This window comes from Furipterus horrens, unplaced genomic scaffold (genome assembly GCF_987537825.1).
Source record: "Furipterus horrens unplaced genomic scaffold, mFurHor1.1.pri manual_scaffold_13, whole genome shotgun sequence".
In the NCBI taxonomy this organism is placed as follows: domain Eukaryota; kingdom Metazoa; phylum Chordata; class Mammalia; order Chiroptera; family Furipteridae; genus Furipterus; species Furipterus horrens.
Window position 1 is genome coordinate 12,505,689 of NW_028327183.1, and position 17,626 is coordinate 12,523,314.

At 46.4% G+C, this 17,626-nt stretch overlaps 1 protein-coding gene across 3 annotated transcripts in view; it reads right to left on the bottom strand.

Annotated features, from left to right (window-relative positions):
- Positions 1 to 17,626, bottom strand: part of CDH11 (cadherin 11) — a 142,563-nt gene that overhangs the window by 73,124 nt on the left and 51,813 nt on the right. For 2 of the 3 annotated variants that reach the window (XM_090261229.1, XM_090261230.1), the window contains exon 2: positions 14,860 to 14,983. The gene's annotated coding sequence lies outside the window, so the exon portion shown is untranslated. Of the gene's footprint in view, positions 1 to 14,737; positions 14,839 to 14,859; positions 14,984 to 17,626 lie in introns of those variants that run through there. The other variant, XM_090261231.1, reaches the window with a different exon arrangement.

Sequence of the window (17,626 nt, forward strand, 5' to 3'; positions counted from 1 at the left end):
GTGCCAGCCTCTCCCACCCCTCATGATGTAGCCTGCCCTGAGCCAGAGGCACCCACGGTTAGGGTCCCTTGAGTGGGCTCACAATGGCTGGAGAGGGTGGGAGGCGTGACCACTGCTGCTGTCATTTTGCAAGGGGCAGTTTTCTCTGAGAAGCCAGTAAACATACCTGAACACCGACACGTATAGTTTTTGATTCATCTATGATCAATGCGATTATAACTCCTAGATTTTCAATGGAAATGAGAACCCCAGAGTCAAGCTCCTCCCCTTTACCCCAGTTTACAAATAAGATGGCTGAGGCTTAGAAAAGAGGAGCACCCTCCCCAGGGGAACCAGTTCAGGGGCCAGCAGAGCCCTGGCAGGACTAGGGGGAGGCTGAGCCCGTCGCCACCCTCATAAGCTGATACTCAGGCGAGCGCCACAGGAAGTCGGCTGTCTGGCACAAGATTCCATGCACATGCTGCGGGAGCCTGGCTGTGAACCTGGATCCCATCAATCACTGCAGCGTCTGTCTACACAGCCCCAAGTTCAAAGACACCTGGCTATTTCGTGTGTCGCCATCACCACCGCCACCCTGAGTCCTGTTCAGGGAGCCCTCTTTATAGGACAGGCCTGGTGACAACTCCCTCCTGCAGTTGTCACCAAATCCTTACTGAGTAGACACTGTATTGGGTATACTATAATAATCTGAAAGCCTTAATTTTTTAAAAGTGTTCTTTTAACTCCTTTAAAGCTAACAAAACTGTCATGAAATGGGAAAGAGGATGTCTGTGGGTTGAGAAAGATTTCCATTCCATTAATCCCAGTTCCTTTCTACTCCTCGAAGATCTAATTTTATTGGCTTCCTGAACACAGCCAAACAGTGGGGTCTGCCTGGATTTGGGCTCTGGTGGGAAATGGCAAACAGAGCTTTTGTCTTGATTTCATCACTCAAGTTAATGTGTCCTAATTCCTCCACAGGCTGTTTCCCAGGATGCTGTTACTCCCCTGTCTGCTGGGGGGCGGGGGGAGTGGGGGGATGTCCCCGTGACGATAAATTACATGCAGCAGTGTTTACAAATCCTGAGTCAGATTTCCATCCTGTCCAACAGGATGAGAACTTGACCCATTATTTACACTACCAAGCTGAGAATGACATCAAAAGCTCTCCTATTAACCGCAGGGGAGAGAATGATTTAAGTGGCTTTAATCTGGACAGGTACCTTACAATAGAAATTAGTAGCCGCTTCTACAGAGGGGAAAAGAAGCAACATTTACTTCCATATTTAACAGACAGCACACCTTGTTTCTAAATATCGGCAGACCCCACAACTCTATGGTTTCACCTGGACACTTGGTGTGCACTGGGAGAAGAGGATGCATATAGGAATACAGGCAGAGGCAGCACTCGACGGAGGAGGAAACACCGTCACACCTGGACGAGAATGCAGCCTCGAGAAACAGACCTGGTCGCCTTTCTCTAGGTCCCTTTTGTCCTGAGACGCACCCACCTCTGCAGCTGCGCACATACCCATACTGACCATGCCTCCCGGGAATGCTTAAGGGGGAGGACATTCTGCAGGGCAAATCGTTGTTGTTGTCATTAGTTACTACCACTTTGCAGGATCTGTTTTTTTCTGGGCACAGTTGGGCATTGTGGATGCATCTGAGCACTGGGGCCAAAAAATCTAGAGATGAAGTCCAAACTCCATTAGTTACCAGCTCTGTGGCTTCTTGAGCGAGGCATGAACATCTGACTCTCCATTTCCTCATGCGTAAGATGGGTATGTTTCCTTCTTATCGATGTTAGTCTGCCCAGCCTTTTCTCTATTCCAACTAAGCCTGATTCTCTGAACACATAATAAAATTTACTATATTTAGCCATGTAGAGTTTGTAGAGTACTTAAAATAAAATAACAGCTTTGAGATAAAGTTCACATATCATAAATTCCAGGTGCTGGTCAGTGTGGCTCAGTTGGTTGGGCTTATCCATAACCGAAAGGTTGTGAGTTTGATTCCCAGTCAGGGCACATACCGAGGTGATGAGTTTGATCCCTGATCTGGGCGCATACAATCCCCAGTCCAATCATGTATGGGTGGCAATCAGTCTATGTTTTTCTCCTACATCAATGTTTTTCTCTCTCCTTTCCTCTCTCTAAAAGCAATGTAAAAAGAAGTCTTCACATGAGGATCAAAAAAAAAAAATTATTAAAGTATACAATTCAGTGATTTTTAGTATATTTGTAGTTATGTATCAATCACCACTACCTCATCTCATTCCAGAACATTTTCCTTACACCTCCTCCCGCCCCCAGCCCCAAAGGAAAGCAAACTCCTATTAGCAGCTCCTATATTTAGAACAGTTTACTAATGAACATCCTGCTAGTTTTCTAGGGCTAAGAAATCTCAAGTCCACACTGAATTACTCCTGACCTTATCGTCAGTACCAAGTGTCAAGCACTTGATGAACAACCCTCTGTGGCTCTATCTGACAACTGAAATCTCCCCGGCCTTCCTAGATAGATGGTGTGTTCTTGGAGGCAAAGACCATGCTTCTTGCGTTTTCCTTCCCTTGGCACCTCAGCTCAGGGCTGAGCACACAAGCAGGGGCCTGGTGAACGCGTGGCGTCTGACTGGCCAACGCCACCTCTCCCGAAGACCGGCATGTTTGTCATCTGCCCGCTTCTCTGAATGCCGATGCCTTCACAAGCTGCCATGTTCTATAATTATTCTCCCCCAAGCATGTGCTGTTAATTTTTCATCTTAATGAACTGTCCAGTCGAATTTAGCAACGGGAATAGTGATAGAAGCACAATAATAATGGCTTACACCTTGCCATTGTCAGAAACCTTCTCCCTACAACCCTGGCACCTAATTGAAATAAAATATCTCAATGGTTACAAACACCATTTGTCAAGAATAAAGTGAGGTAGGTGCGATTTCAAAAATTCATACTAATGGGGGCTTTATAAATATGGATTATTGGAACGTTCCTCCAACTGATACCTGCTCAAGCATTTAAGCGCAGGACTATTATTCTCCGTGTTTGCTTGAGTGAAGCCACTTTGGGCACCGAGCTACATGTCAGCCCCAATTTTCCAGAGTATTACAGATGCACATTCTTTCCTGGCGGGAGGGGCCTCAGGAAAGCGGAGCAGGCCGAAGGGCCCACATTAATGCTCAGAGGTCCCCGCAGCGAAGCCGCTCTGCAGCTGCCGGCATCCCCGGAGTGGAGTGCTCCGGAAACCGACAACACTCCCATCTAAATGATGGCCCAGGAGGGGCGCAGAGAGAGAGGGAGCGAGGCGAGGAGGAATGGAGAGAGGGGTGTTGGAAGATTCTGCTCAGTGCTTCCCGCCCGCTGCCCCACGCTATTTTCTACAGCAGGCACCCCATCGTCGTGTTCCTACTGAACCAGAAGGGAAACGTTAGAGTTACGTATGGCTTAGTCATTCAATCAAGAAATATTTTCTGAGCTACAACTAGTGTGGGCGGCATTGCTCTTGATGCTGAGGATATAGGGGTCTCTGAACCTTGGAGGACTTAGGCTCTCATGAAGGAAACGGAAGACTTAAAAAGAAAAAACAAGAAAAGCAATAGACATGATATTCACAAGTTGCGATGACTGGTATAAAGAATTAGATGATAAAATGTCATATACCTGAGGTGGTGGCAGGAGGTGTGGCTTTAGGTGTTGGGATGTCAGGAATGGCCTCTGAGGGGGCAGCATTTAAGCTGAGCTCTAGACGATGAGAAGAAGCTGGGCAGGAGGAGACCATGGGGACAGGACGTGCCAACCCCTGGAGCCAGAAAAGGTCAGGCCACTCCCGGGACAGAAGGAGCCAGACTGGGTGAAGGCAGGGAGGTAGGCTGTGACCACGTGGGGAGGACACTGGTGACTCAGGTAGGGTCTGGGTTTTATTCTGAGTAAGATGAGATGCTGTTAAATAGTTTTAAGTAAGGACTATGGGCAATTGCAAATACATCTCCACATCAGTCTCTGATCCCTTATTCCATCCTGCTGCAGATTAAATCTAGACCTGTCTCCCTGCCATTTTACATTTCAGTCCCATTTTGACCCAGACTTTGATTCCCACTGGCTCTCCTGTCTGCTCCTCACTTCTCCCCTTAGATACTCAGCCGTCCTGGCCCTGGTTCTCCTGCTCCAGCCCACGGCCCTCCAGACCCAGGCATCACTGTGAGCCCTCTTAGAGGGCCCAGCCAGAGTTAAAAGGAGTCCCACAATGGAGGAAGCGAAGGCTGTTCACAGTGGCTCTGATTGCTTGGAAGCATCCCTTATTCTGCAGAGCCACCAGCAGGGCTCGGTGAGAGACTCCTCTTGTCCTCCACCTCGGTGCAAGGACAGCCTGATGCTCTGGGAGAAGCCCGTGACTGCAGACACAGGACTAAACTCGGTCTTCAGAGAGAAGAGATTTAAGTGCTATGTGTCCAGAGATCCTTTCCCGTCCTGTTCCCCTTGGTATCTTCGTACCTAGCACAGTGCTAAGCCTCCAATGACTAGGCATTCAGCAAAAACAATGAAGGGACACATAAATCTGGTGTATTCATGCACAGACACAAGAAGACTTGTTGGAAAATATTTAGTAGTTTGTGGCAGATTGGACTCTCTGGGAAGCCAACTCTGAGCTGGAGTTTCTCATGGGGACGTTATGAGGAGGGGTCCTTGGGAACAGCACATGGGGGAGGGAAATGAGGAGAAGTAGAAAGGACATACGTAGCATGCGAGATGGGATGCAGGCCCAACACCAGCCTCAGACCACCCTGCACGGCGCTCTGGGCTAAGGATGGCCCTTCAGAATGATCTCAAGTGGAGCCGAGATGGCCAACGCTTTAGTGATCAGTCACCAGATGTGGGCTGCCCCAGGAAGGAGCATGACCTTGACTGAGGTGGATGGCTGCAACAGAAGCAAACCCTGAAGGGTCAGAGAGCCAAGGGTTCTCTGCCAAGAGCACCTCCAGTAGCTAGGACCACCAGTCCCCCCATGGCGTGAGACCTCAGGAGTGTATGGCAGGATTCAGTTCAGAAGCAATTCTACCTACATTGGAATCTACTGATTCTAATAGGTCTTGGTTCTTCCTTAAAAAGTTAAAGGAAAGTGAAGTAATCTTGCCTTCATTTGGGTGGGTAGCTCTGTGGTTTGATAAAAATAACACTGACATTGGTCTTGGGGGGTGTTGGGAGGGATAGAATCATGTGTGACCCTGGGCAGGAGATGACCCTGTTTTCTAGATTCTGCTTGACCTTTTGGAGTCTCAGTTTATTCTCCCATAGACTAAGATGGAGAATGGCCTCCGGAAAGGATCCAAGTGGATGACGCACAAGGAGGCTCTGTGAGAACTTGTGTAGACACTGGGATGGCAGCACGCTGTCCCTTTTGAAAGTGGACTTGGCGGAGTGTACACTGGCTCATCAGAGCGCCTGCTGATGCTCTGGCAGCAGGAGGCCAGGTGGAGGGGGACCAAGTCATTTCCCTAGGATGCCTGTTTACCAAGTGTGCACACGCGCCCCACACACTGTGCTCCAAGACACAACATTAAACATCCAAATTCTATCCTTAAGCATCTTGCAGACTATAGACAAATAAATGGCAATGAGGTCACAGACTTCTCTGTTAGGCAAATGGCCCTGGGCCCACAGTACATTTAGAGGCTCCTCTTTTTTGTTGAGATATAATTTTAACATATAGCATTATATTAGTTTCAATTATACAAGAGTGGAGACCCCCCCAAAAAACCCTGGAATTATCTCCTGGAGGGCAGGCCCCTTGTAGTACAGGCTTCCCCAACTAGGTGAGTGTTCTAGGAACCCATCTATCAGTGTACCAGCTGGTGTTGTTGTGAGAGGTTGCATTCGGCTTCAGTTAATTTTTTTTTTAAACTCTTTCATGTTTGCCTATTTCATGAGGGATGATTTACTTATAAGCACACCTGCTCCCACCATGCTGAGTGTTCATCAGTTTTTGACCAAAAACAGCATGACCCCTGTGCCGCACCTCCCTGTTCACCTGATTGTGCCCCAAGCAATTTTTTTTTTTTGTTCATTTCCCTGAATAAAAAAAGTCCTCAAAAGGAAACGGTTTGCCACTATGGAAGAGGTAAAACAAAAACAGCAGGAGCACTAAAAGGCATCAAAATCGATGAGTTCAATAACTGTTTTCAGTAGTGAAAAAATGTCTGGATAGGTGTATTGCACCAAGTGGAGAATACTTTGAAGGTAACTGAAGTTTAAACACGTAAGACTAAATACACAATTTTTTATAAATAAATTCCATTTTGGGGGGCCCCCTCATATAATATCATAACTCAACATTTGTATATATTGCAAAAGCATCATCACAATAAGTCTAGTTAACATCTGTCACCGTGCATAACTATCATTATTTAATGATAAGAACTTTTAGTATCTACTCTCAGCAACTTTAAAATATACAATGTCGTATTATTAACTATAGTCACCATGTTGTATATCACACACCTAGAATTTACTTTGTGACTGGGGGATTGCACCTTTGGACCCCCTTTTTTGTCTAACTTCACACCCCCTCTGACAACTACCTATCTGTTCTCTGTGTCTATATATAAGTCTGTGTTCATTGCTATTTGTGTGTGTGTGTGTGTGTGTGTGTGTGTGTGTTTAAGATTCCACAAATAAATGATAGCATATGGTATTTGTCTTTCTTTGTCTGACTTATTCCAACTTCCTCCACTTAACTTAATGCCCTTGAGGTCCATCCATGTTGTTGCAAATGACAAGATTTACTTGGTTGCTTCTTTTTCTATGGCTGAATAACATTCCATTCTTACATAAGATATCACATTGTCTTTATCCACTCGTCCCTCTGTGGACACTAAGGCTGCTTCCATGACTGGGATATTGTAAATAGCGCTGCTGTTAACACGGGGGTACAGATATCTTTCCAAGTTAGTGTTTTTTTCTTTGGCTAAACACCCAGAGGTGGAAGTGCTGGATCCTATGGTAGTTCTAGTTTGAATTTTTTGAAGAAGCTCCGTACTGCTTTCCACAGTGGCTGCACCAATTTACATTCCCACCAACCGTGCATAAGGGTTCCCTTTTCTCCACATCCTCTCACAGGAATGTTTTCTTTTAAAGTCAGAAGGAACATCAACTTTCAGGTTAGGAAATTATATTCATCTTTATACCAAAGAAATCATAAAATATAGTATTTAATATTTTTTATGGAAAAAGCTTATGAAGGTGAACGTATAGGTACCCAGGATCCAGGAAGACATATTAGCCTGAGGCACTCAGGGGACAGAAGTGACAGAGTCAGGGCACCCCACCTGGAGGAGAGAATCCTTCTCTGCATACCCAGACAGATGGGGACAGAGCAGGAACCCCCGTGCAGGGGAAGCAAGAGTGGAGTCTCACAGTGTGTTCTGAGACTGGCGGCAATAGGATATGGATGGAGAGTAAATGGCAGCATGGAACGGGGGTGTGGGGGGCTTCAAGAGATGAGAGGAAGCAGGGGCTGATCACATCAGCCTTAGAAGCCAGGCAGAGGACCCTGCGATTTATCTCGCTAGGGGTCACACACCACTGAAGCTTGGGGTTTTAGACCGAAGCAAGTTGATGCCACCCAGATCTGAGAGAAACTGTGCTGTGGCAGGTGGCGATGGCTTGGGGAGGAGGGCACAGAGCTGGCTGTGTCCCCACGACCCTGGCCCCTACCTCCCCGGCCGCTCCCGAGTGAGCACTGGCTGCCGGCGGCCACAGTGGGTCCAGCTCAAACCGTTGACAAGAGTGAAACTAAACAAGCAACAAAGGCTTTTTCTTTCTTGGCCCAAAGCATGATGCAAACGGTTTAGGGGCAACGAGTAACAATCCTCCTGGGTCCATGTTTGAAGCGGAAATTTTGAAGAGAAATTGGGAGTGTTGAGATGTCCAAATTAGTACCTGTCAGGGACAGAAATATGGTACTGCAGGAGACTCGCTAGACATTCATTTAGAGAGGTACCCTCTCACCAGTCCTTGCAAGTATGCAGACAGTTTTTTAAAAAAATTGTTTCCTTAGGAAAAGAAGTCTAAGAATGGTTGCTATGGCAACCTAAGGACATTTGGAGGAATGGTACTTAGATTCTAAAATTCAGAACCTCTTACAAAGCTGAACTTATTGGCCCCTCCACAATTTTTCTAACGCTTCCAAATGGAGGCTGCAGCCAGATACCTGGCTGCAGCCTTCCAGATACTCAGCAGACACAATTAATTTTAGTAAGTCTTATTACCCTTCCTTCTCTGCTCGCTCAAACTGCCTTGAGCTCTGAGTCCCCCACAGGGCACAGGGTAATTTGGGTTAGGAGCCTCCAGAGGAAATGGGGACTCTGAGACTTAGGAATCGCATGGAGCCAGGGAGGGCTGACAGGCAATGGCCTGATTTTTTTTTCTGAAACACCCTGGGAGCTGCTGAAACTCCCTGCTGAAACCAACTTAAGGAAACAGGTAGACTGCGCAGGGGGCAGGGGATCTGGCCCCTCACTCGCGTATGAGTTCCACGGACATGGGAGCTCCATTGGTCTTATTCGCAGGTGCGCAGGTGCGTTCAGCACAGAGCAGGCAGTTAATGAGTGTGCTCAGTGTGTGAATGAGGGGGCGAATGAATGGCCAGGAAGTCCTTCCATGGGGATTTCACCCCACCATCCTCCGGTTCAACTGCTTTATTCAGCCGAGATACGTCTCTATGTCTGTCATCCCATAGATCTTGAGCGCCCCGCCTGGAAATAACATGCACATGTTTCGGCACAAAGCACGAAAGAGTGCCACCAAGACTTCCAGGAATTATATGGTGAGTGAATGAATGAGTAAAAACCTGAAACCAATCCTCACGGGCCCAGAGGCCCTGGACTGGAAAACCATATCAACACTGTCTCCTTGGGTTACTTCCTGCCTGTCACAGTATTCCGAGTCCCTCTCTTGTTGAGTACAAACTACTCCTTGCATGTAATGCAGGCGGGAAGTGCGCTGATAACCTGAGCAGTGCTCGGGTGCTTTGATCTTTAAAAGGAGGGAATCCTACACCAGCCTTTGAGGTGCTGTGTTGACTGACAAGCACAACAGAAGAGTCACATGATCTAAAGGGCCGGCTGTCGGAAATGAAGTGATTAGATATCAGTGGGACTGCCCGTTCCCACCCTGGACCACGGGGCCCAGAAGGCAAGTGCAGGGAGCCTGCTCACCTCAGCCAAGACACCTGCTTCTTGCTGAGCGCGCACTTAAGAGAGACAGGGACAAGCCCTTTCCTGAAGAGGAGCACAAGGTGGCGGCAATGAAGTGGCCCCTTGGAGGGGTCCCTCCTGCCATCGCTGTCCTGGGGGTGGATTTGCCGCTCATGGCATCTCAGGGAAACTGTCACAGACAGGAGCATGTTCTCGGTTCCAAGTCCACCCAAGTTATCTTACTAAATCAGCGCTGGGAAGAGGAAGCTCCTCCAGGTCTCTGAGTGACTGATAGCCAAGCTGCACCTTGATGAGGGGCCGAATTCATGCAAACCGTTGCCCGAAAGCTGCCGAGATGATTTGTAAATAACAGTGACTCTAGATGAAGGGTTCAAATTCATTGTATCATTTTTGCAACTTTTCTATAGCTTGAAATGTTTCCAAGTATTTTTTTTTTTAATTTTAAAATCAAGAGAGCAAGCCAAACAAACTAGGGGGAAAATAAAGTTTTGTTTTTAAACTCAAGGCATAGAACAGTGGGCAGAGCAGTGCTTACAGCTAGATCCCACTTACACGTACAAACACGTTGGGAACAGCTATAGGGATGTATGTGGTTGTAACTGCCCAGAAAATCTCGGGAGGGTCACACAGAAAACCAAAAATAGGAGGAAATTCATGGACGAGATCAGCGATTTTCAACTTTTTTCATCTCATGGCACACATAAACTAATTACGAAAAGTCTGCAGCACAGCAAAAGATGTATTTTTTTGCCAATCTTACAAAGAAAATAAGTATAATGTTGATTCAGTCACACTGAGAAGCTATTGTACTGCTGGCTGTTTTTATTTTATTTGATAATCTAAGGGAAAAGGGGTCAGTGCCCCTGACTAAATAGGCAGGTACTGCACGTTTTAAAAAATCTTCTGGTACTCCTGTTGAAAATCCCTGGACTAGATAACAGAGAGTAAAAGAGACTTAATTCTTTGCACCCTTTGAATGTCAAACTATCTTCATCTATTTAGCTGTCTTATCTATTGAAAGACAATAGAAATGTGAACAAACCAATCACCTAGTCAGGACAAACACTGGCGCAGGAACTTCCAACTTCTATACTATCGTGTTGCCTGAACAATCCTTTCTGATCTTATCCTGGTAAACTCCTACTCATGCTCCATGTCTAAACCCAAAAAGCACCTCCTCCCTGAAGCTTACCCTGATTTCCTCTCCGAGTCAGCCCCTCTGTGCTCCTATGGACCCCTGAAGGTGTCTAGAAGGAACTCTGTGCTGGTGCTATAGTTATTGGTCTGCCGGGCTGGCTCCATCACAAGAAGGGGGCAGGGAAGTCTTTGTATGCATGACTTTAAGTTTCATTGTTGTGCATTTGATTCCCTGTGGAAGCTCCAATACCTACTCCAAGGGCTAAAATAGGAATGTTGCTCAAGAGACAAGTGATGTGTGACGTATCCAGGGCCCCGTTTTCCTCTCCCCACGCGCACCTCTCGCTCAGTGGACGCGTTCAGCAGCGCACTGCGCAGGACTCCCTTGAAACACTCCAGAGGAGCTTTAGGACACGGCCGCACCAGAAGAACTGCAATGTAATTGCCCTTGACTTGGTTAAGACTGGAAGGCAAGATAAAAAAGAACTGGAAGAGAGTGCTTAGAAATGGAGACCTTGGCTCTGCCCATTGTGAATCATGGGGCCCTTGGCAAGACTATTAACCTCTTTGAACCTCAGTGTCTTCATTCACAAAAGAGTCACGATGACTGCACATACTAGAAAACGTTTGGTGTCACCGAACAAGATCATGAGTGTAAAGCCCAGAGCAGAGTGCCTGGCACCTGGGCAGGCGCATTAAGTATCAGCTCTCATCGTTACCGTCAGGAGGGGTCTCTGCATTTTGTGCATCATTTGTTCAATAGAGCAAGGTCAGAGAACCACCCCTTTGGTTCTTTGAAGGTTCTCCTTAGGTGCTGATCTGAGCAAAGGTAGGATATTCATGTTGCCTGGCACATGAATGCTTCCTGTAATCCTTATTTGACTGCAGTAGTTACAGTCACGTCATGCACATTGAAGGTCTGCCAAGTAGTCAGTAAGTGAACCGAGTGCCTGTGATTCCGCTGACAAAAGCTACAGACAAATACTTGGCCTCTTTCTCCACAGTGGCCTACATCCCAAAATAGGACATGTGCATGCATAGACAGACCCAGCAGGCGCAGGGGTTAGGAGGCAGGCTGCCAAGGCTCTGAACTGTCAGGGACAATGCAGAGCAAGGTGAGCCAACCCTGGCGGCTCTTTGGGATTGACTTTTATGCAAATGAAAGATAATTGGGTAAGTTGTGACCGGCAGCCCCTGTGGATTACCACTCAGGAGGCTCTCAATGCTTTCATGAGCATCAGGACAAATACGTTTTACTTCAAGTCATGCACATCTATGCCCCAGTGCCCCATGGAAAGCCCAGCAGGACAGCAGGTACCAGAGGCCCTATCCCGTAGCTAGTCGGGTAATTCCTCCTCTGCTCTGAAGAGGTACCCAAGCCAGAAAACTGTGCCAGGAACAGAGGCTCTAGTGAGTCCATTGCCCCAAAGTCAGCCAGAGAGAGAGAGCTATCCTGTAAGCCCAAACCACTTCACCACCATTTGCAAAAAATCTTTCTCTTCCTCTCTCCCTCCATCTTTCTCTCTCCCTTCCTACTTGGATTTTAGGTGCTTTATACAAAGCATCCTGACTGGGAGTTCCCTCAGGCAAGGAGAAGTCCTCTTTCTTCTCCGTCTCTGTGCCTGGCATGTTATAGGTACCTGCGTAAGAAACACCAGCCTTGTAAACTGACCTGGGATCAAGAGTCTGAGTCTTGAGCCAAAGTTGTTGTTAGTTAGCTTTGTTTTGCTTTTCCAAAAACCTTACGGCATAATCATGCACACGTCCTTTCCTTCTTCTAGGCAAAATAAATAAATAAGTAAGTAAATAAAATCCTCTTCGTAAAATAAGAATCTTGTCCTGAAAGATCAAAAGGCCATTCCATCGGAACCATGCTACGGTTTTCTGCTTTGTGTTTTTGTTTCTCTTTAAGGGCCCTACAATGCATTGGGATGGTTTACCTTCCTCTCCTTGAAAGGAAAGCCACACAGAACTTCAAACTAGGCTTAATTTCTAAGTGGAAAATGAATCTAGCAGACTTCCTAGAAATCATATTCGAGTCCTTTCTATTTCACTTCTGACTCTGTTTCATTGATACCTCGCTCCAATTGTCCCTATTCTCTAGAAAAATAGGAAATGTCAGCATCATGTCATATAGAGAAATTGCAAGGACTGAGGAAATGCAGGGACCCGTCTGGCTTGGCAGAAACAAGATGCTCGCCTTTCCCACGCATGCCACGGAAGGGATGCATTCCGTCTGCTGAGCCAGGCTTCAGAGCAAAACATGTTAATGCAAGAGGAGTCGGCCACACAATCTCCAAATCGAAGTGGTGCATTTGCAGGGAAGCGCAGCTCTGCTTCCACAAAGAGCATTTTCATTCACTGGTTTATTCCCATCATACACACTGACCAGAGCATGGAAGAAAGACCATGGGTTGGGAGGAAAATCCCCAAATGGAACGTTTGTCCCCAAATAGACCCACATTAAAAATACAAGTATAAAACACCTGGGACATCACCAAGGATTTCGGGGTCCATTCCTGTCACAGGGATGACCATCTACGTTACAATAGGCATGTGTGAGCTGGAGCAAAAGCCTCAGGCTTCATGTGGAGGAGATCGTTTTTGTCAATAAATGTAGCTGATTCATTCAGGGAGAAGGCAAAAGAGGGGACTGGTAAAGGATATAAGCTAAAGTCAGACTTCCCATGAATAAAAATTTCCACGGGGGAGAAAAATGTGGCCATGGGCAAGTTACTCATCTTCTCTAAAGCTCAGTGTTCCCATTTATAAAATCTGGAATATTAATAGTACCTGTCACATTAGGCTTTTGCAAGGATTGAGGGAGATGACACCTTTTAAAGACCTTCTGTGCCTGGCATACAGGAACCACTTAATACCTGCTACCCCCCATTATTGTGACTTTTCCTCTGTGGTTACATTAGCCCCCCTTCCTCATTTTATGAGCAAAATATACTTGAAGTCTCTACTCACATGCTTAATCAATATTTACTGAGAGCTTATTTTGGGTGAAATACAGTGCTTGCAGCTGGGGACACGGTAGTCCCAAAATAAGTTCCATCCTCAACAACATCCAGGTCTAGGTGGGAAGACAGACAACTAAACAGACAATTAGAGACCTGTGTGGGAATCGCAGTCAATGGTGAACTCTCTGACTACTGACGTGCTGTCAAGCAGACACCCATAGTTCCGCTTTAAGAATCAGAAAGAGCTTCATAGTGACATGAGGTCCATCTAAAATAAGCTATGAGTAAGAGCCTGTGAGGAGAGAGGGGTGTGGGGTTTGGGGCAATGACAGGGGTGCCATACGGTAGATCCTAGAGCAGTGTGTACAGTGAGAGTTGGGTGTGCAGACAGTGCCTGAGAGATGGGCCTGGACAGCTCGCAGGGTCCTGGAAGCTTGGCTGAGGATTCAGACCTCTATTGTTGAAAGGGATTAATTGAGGAAGTCACATAATATCTGGACTCAGGGACATTGTTTGGGTCATACATGGAAGACGGCTCATGCTGGAGCTGATGAGGCAGCAGTAACCCCAGGGGTGCAAATGATCTGTTAGGCGGCAATTGCAGTCATCTGGATTTGGCTTCTATCTCAGTGGTGATTGTGGGGATAGAGAGAAGTGAAAACATTTCAGAGACAATCAGCAGAATCAAAACGAAACAATACGGAGAGATTGCTTTGGGAGGTAATGGATTGAGAGGCACATGGGATTCTTTCCTTGTTTCTGATCTAGGTGGCACAGAACACAGTGAAGATTTAGAGGATGGAATCATAACTTGTATTTCAAATCTGCATTTAAGGCAGATCTTGGTCATCCATGTGGAAAGGAGCTATAGACATTTCGATTGACAGGTCTAGAACCCTAACACATGGAAAGTCACGCTGGTATAACTAAGTCTTAACTTTTTATCTGGATATTTGGACATTCTAGAAACATAGCTCATTACCTCCAAGAAGAAGTAAACGGATTCATAGAATCCTAAAATATAAGAACTGTTAGAAAGCCTAGTTCAACCCCACTGTGGCCCAGGAAGGAGTTCATTCACCTAAGGGGGCACAGACAGTGAATGGCAGAGCTGGGTCTCATGGCTTACGGTCTAGAGTTCTGTCTTTTGAGGTCTAACAGGTCAGCCTGCTAGCAATCTCTTTTCCTTTCGAGATGTAAGCCACCTTGTTCATTTTTTTTAAAGAATTATTTTCAAAAGAAGGAAAGAGGTAAATATCAACAGGGCAGTCCTTTATATCGATCTACCCAACTAAAGAATTACAGTTCCCCTTAGTTCCTTCTTCTCCTCTGAATCTTCTATTGTAGGCCTTCTATTGGCACATATTAGGTGTTCAACAAAGAGAACCCAAAACAATAGTAAATAATCACATTCCTTAAAGCCCAAAAGTAGACCCACTTACCTCTCAGATTCTATGGTGAAGGTTTGAACCCAGCAGGTTTGAAGGATGGACCTGGTAGTATCCTCCCTACCTCCACGTACTTTGCAGCATTTGAATCACTCAGTAACATTGGTCCGTCTTACCTTCTTCACCCATTGGACACTTGCTGCCAATTTCTGTAACACACTCCACCCATCTGATTGGTCACTCAACAATGGCAACAGGAATGAACATCACAGGGCCACTTTGCTGAAAATACAGTGATTTCTGCAAAAAAAGTGAAAGGATCATTAGTAACCTAGAGGTAACACTAATAAAGTGATATACTACGAGACACAGGTGCATAAGACAGACTTTTCTCTGAGAAGATAACAGTCCAGGTGTGAAGAGAGGGATGTAAACAAATCATCACAGTTGTGTGCAAAACAGGTAAAACCGGCTGTGAATCTAAAGGTACCACAGGATGGTGTGCTTAACCATATGTGCAGTTGGTACTTAAATTACAATGATAAAAGCAGTCATACATCCAACTCCTTTTAAGATGCTGTGCACTGCAAATGCATTTTCTAGACAACTAGCAATACACCTGGTGGGGGGATATGAAGTCACAGAGCCAGTTTCTGATAGAGCCCATGTGTTGTCAGAATCCAAAGGAAGTACCTTCCCTCCTCAAGTGAGAAGCACTCTTCTGGTACTGCCAGATCCTTGAGGAATGACAGGCTCAAGGGCAAGGAATGACAGCAGTGGCAATGGTGACAGGATGTGTTGTGCCCATGCTGACAGAGCTGCAATTCTTTATCAAGACTACACTCCCCTCACCGCTCCCTGCGTTACCCCATACTCTGGAGTCTGTGTGGGGGCTATGTTCTGCCTGGATTCTGGTCTGAGTCATCTTAATATCTCCCGAAGTGTCTAAAACATTTCCTAGCCCGGAGCAGCTGTTCAGTGTATATTCGTTAAGTGAATGATGAGAAGAATATGGAGTGTCTGAACAGCTGTTGTCTTTGAAAACTGAGGCCCTGAACCCTGGGAGGTGGCGGCTGGCATAGCTTCCCTAACATAAGCGTAAAGGATTTCTTGAATGTCCTTCATCTCTAGAGTCTCTGTCTACCTTCTAGGATCAACTCAGCCTGCGTTAAGGGCTTAAACAGCGTCTTACTTTGACTTTATTTATCATACTTGATTTTTTTCAAAATCCACTTTTCCTTGTCTCATCTTGGCTTCATCTAACAGTCCCCCACATACAACACCTCCTGCAGAACAATAACAACAGAAGCAACAGCAACAAGCAAAATCCTTTCTTGATGAAGGGCTGAGGATGCATTGTGAAGTCCAAAATTTATTCATACCACCTCAATTCTGTGACTGAAGCAAGAACAATAAAACTGCTCTATTGTCTGCTCTCCCCAGGATGTTAAGGACTGAGTGGCACAGAGATTATTTCCAGATGCACAGAGTCATGGAGAAGAAGCCACAGCCAGTTCACACAGTGCAGAACTAACAAGGAAGGACCCTACTTCGCAATCATGTTACATGCTGTAGCCAGTCTCTGAAGATGCCTCCATCCCCAGTGAACTGCACCCCCACATAGTCATGCCCTTGGGTAGGCCCCTTCCATGTGAATCTGAGCTGTCCGCAGGTAACCAATGAAACATGGCAAAAGGGATGCAATATGATTTCAGAAGCTGAGTCCTAAGAACCCTTGTAGCCTGCCTGGTGCTCTTGGAAAACTTGCTCTTGGAGAGGTCAGATGCCATGTCAGAAGTTTGAATCCTCTAGCCCTCCATGCTGTGAGGAAGCTCAGCTAGCCATGTGGAGAAGCTGCACAAATAGAGAGATGCCCAGTCATCTCTAGCCGTTTTGGGGCATCCCAGCTGGGGTGCCAGATGGAGAGTGAAGATGCCATCTTGGACATCCAGCCCCATCAAACCTTCGTGTGACTCCAGCCATCTGACCACACAGCACGACAGAGCCTCACAAGAGCCACCCAGGTGAGTTTACGTGACTCAACCGTAAGAGATATGAAGTTATTTTCATAAGCATTTTTGGGTGGTATGTTACTCAGAAGTAAATAACTAAAACACTATAAACAAAAAATGAAAAAGACATCTTGTGTTCTTTTTAAATATACATCATCACTGTGTTATGAAATCCATCTCACCGCTCTACTTCAAGGGGTAAGACGCTAGCCCAAGGTGCACATTCAGGAACGCCCCGTCAGAATTCAGCAGGGCAGACGTCAGCGCCTGTGTTTCTTCTATTTTCCTCCTCCAGCCGGTGAATAATGCAGCTGTATCTGTAGCCAGTGTGTTTTAAAAAGTTTACTTCTCGAACTATAAAAACTAACTGAACTCCCACCTTGCCTTGCACTCTTTCCCTCCCTGCAAAATGTTTCCTATAGAATTCCTTTCACCAAAAACCTGCAAAGACACTTAAGCACTTTTGGAAGGGACGGGAAACTAGATGGAGGAATTGTCTAGGAGTTCAGCAAACACTGGAGAAGGAGGAGCTGTGGGTTCTGGGGCACATGTCGGTACAAACGATACCATGTCTCTTAGAAACAAGTGAGCATAAGAAAGCTAAGCTGTTTTTGTGCTTTTAGCAGAATCTGTGGGGGAAAAGAGGTCACTGGGTCTCAGAAGGCTGGACGGGTAGACGGCAGACCTTCTCTTTCTAACTAGGCGTTTGTGGTTGGAATATTCGTTTTCCCTCTTCTCCCCACGTCTCGTGACTCGCTGAGACCTGGAGTCATGTGTTCCCCCCTGAGCCAGAATAATACCACCCAGCCTTGCTGCGCCCACCCCAAACTACTCTGAGAACGCACTGCTTCATTTCCCAAGGCCCGAGGGCCGCCGCCCTCTCCAGTGCAGGCCACTGCCCTCTGCCAGCCCCTCCGGTCACGGTGAGCAC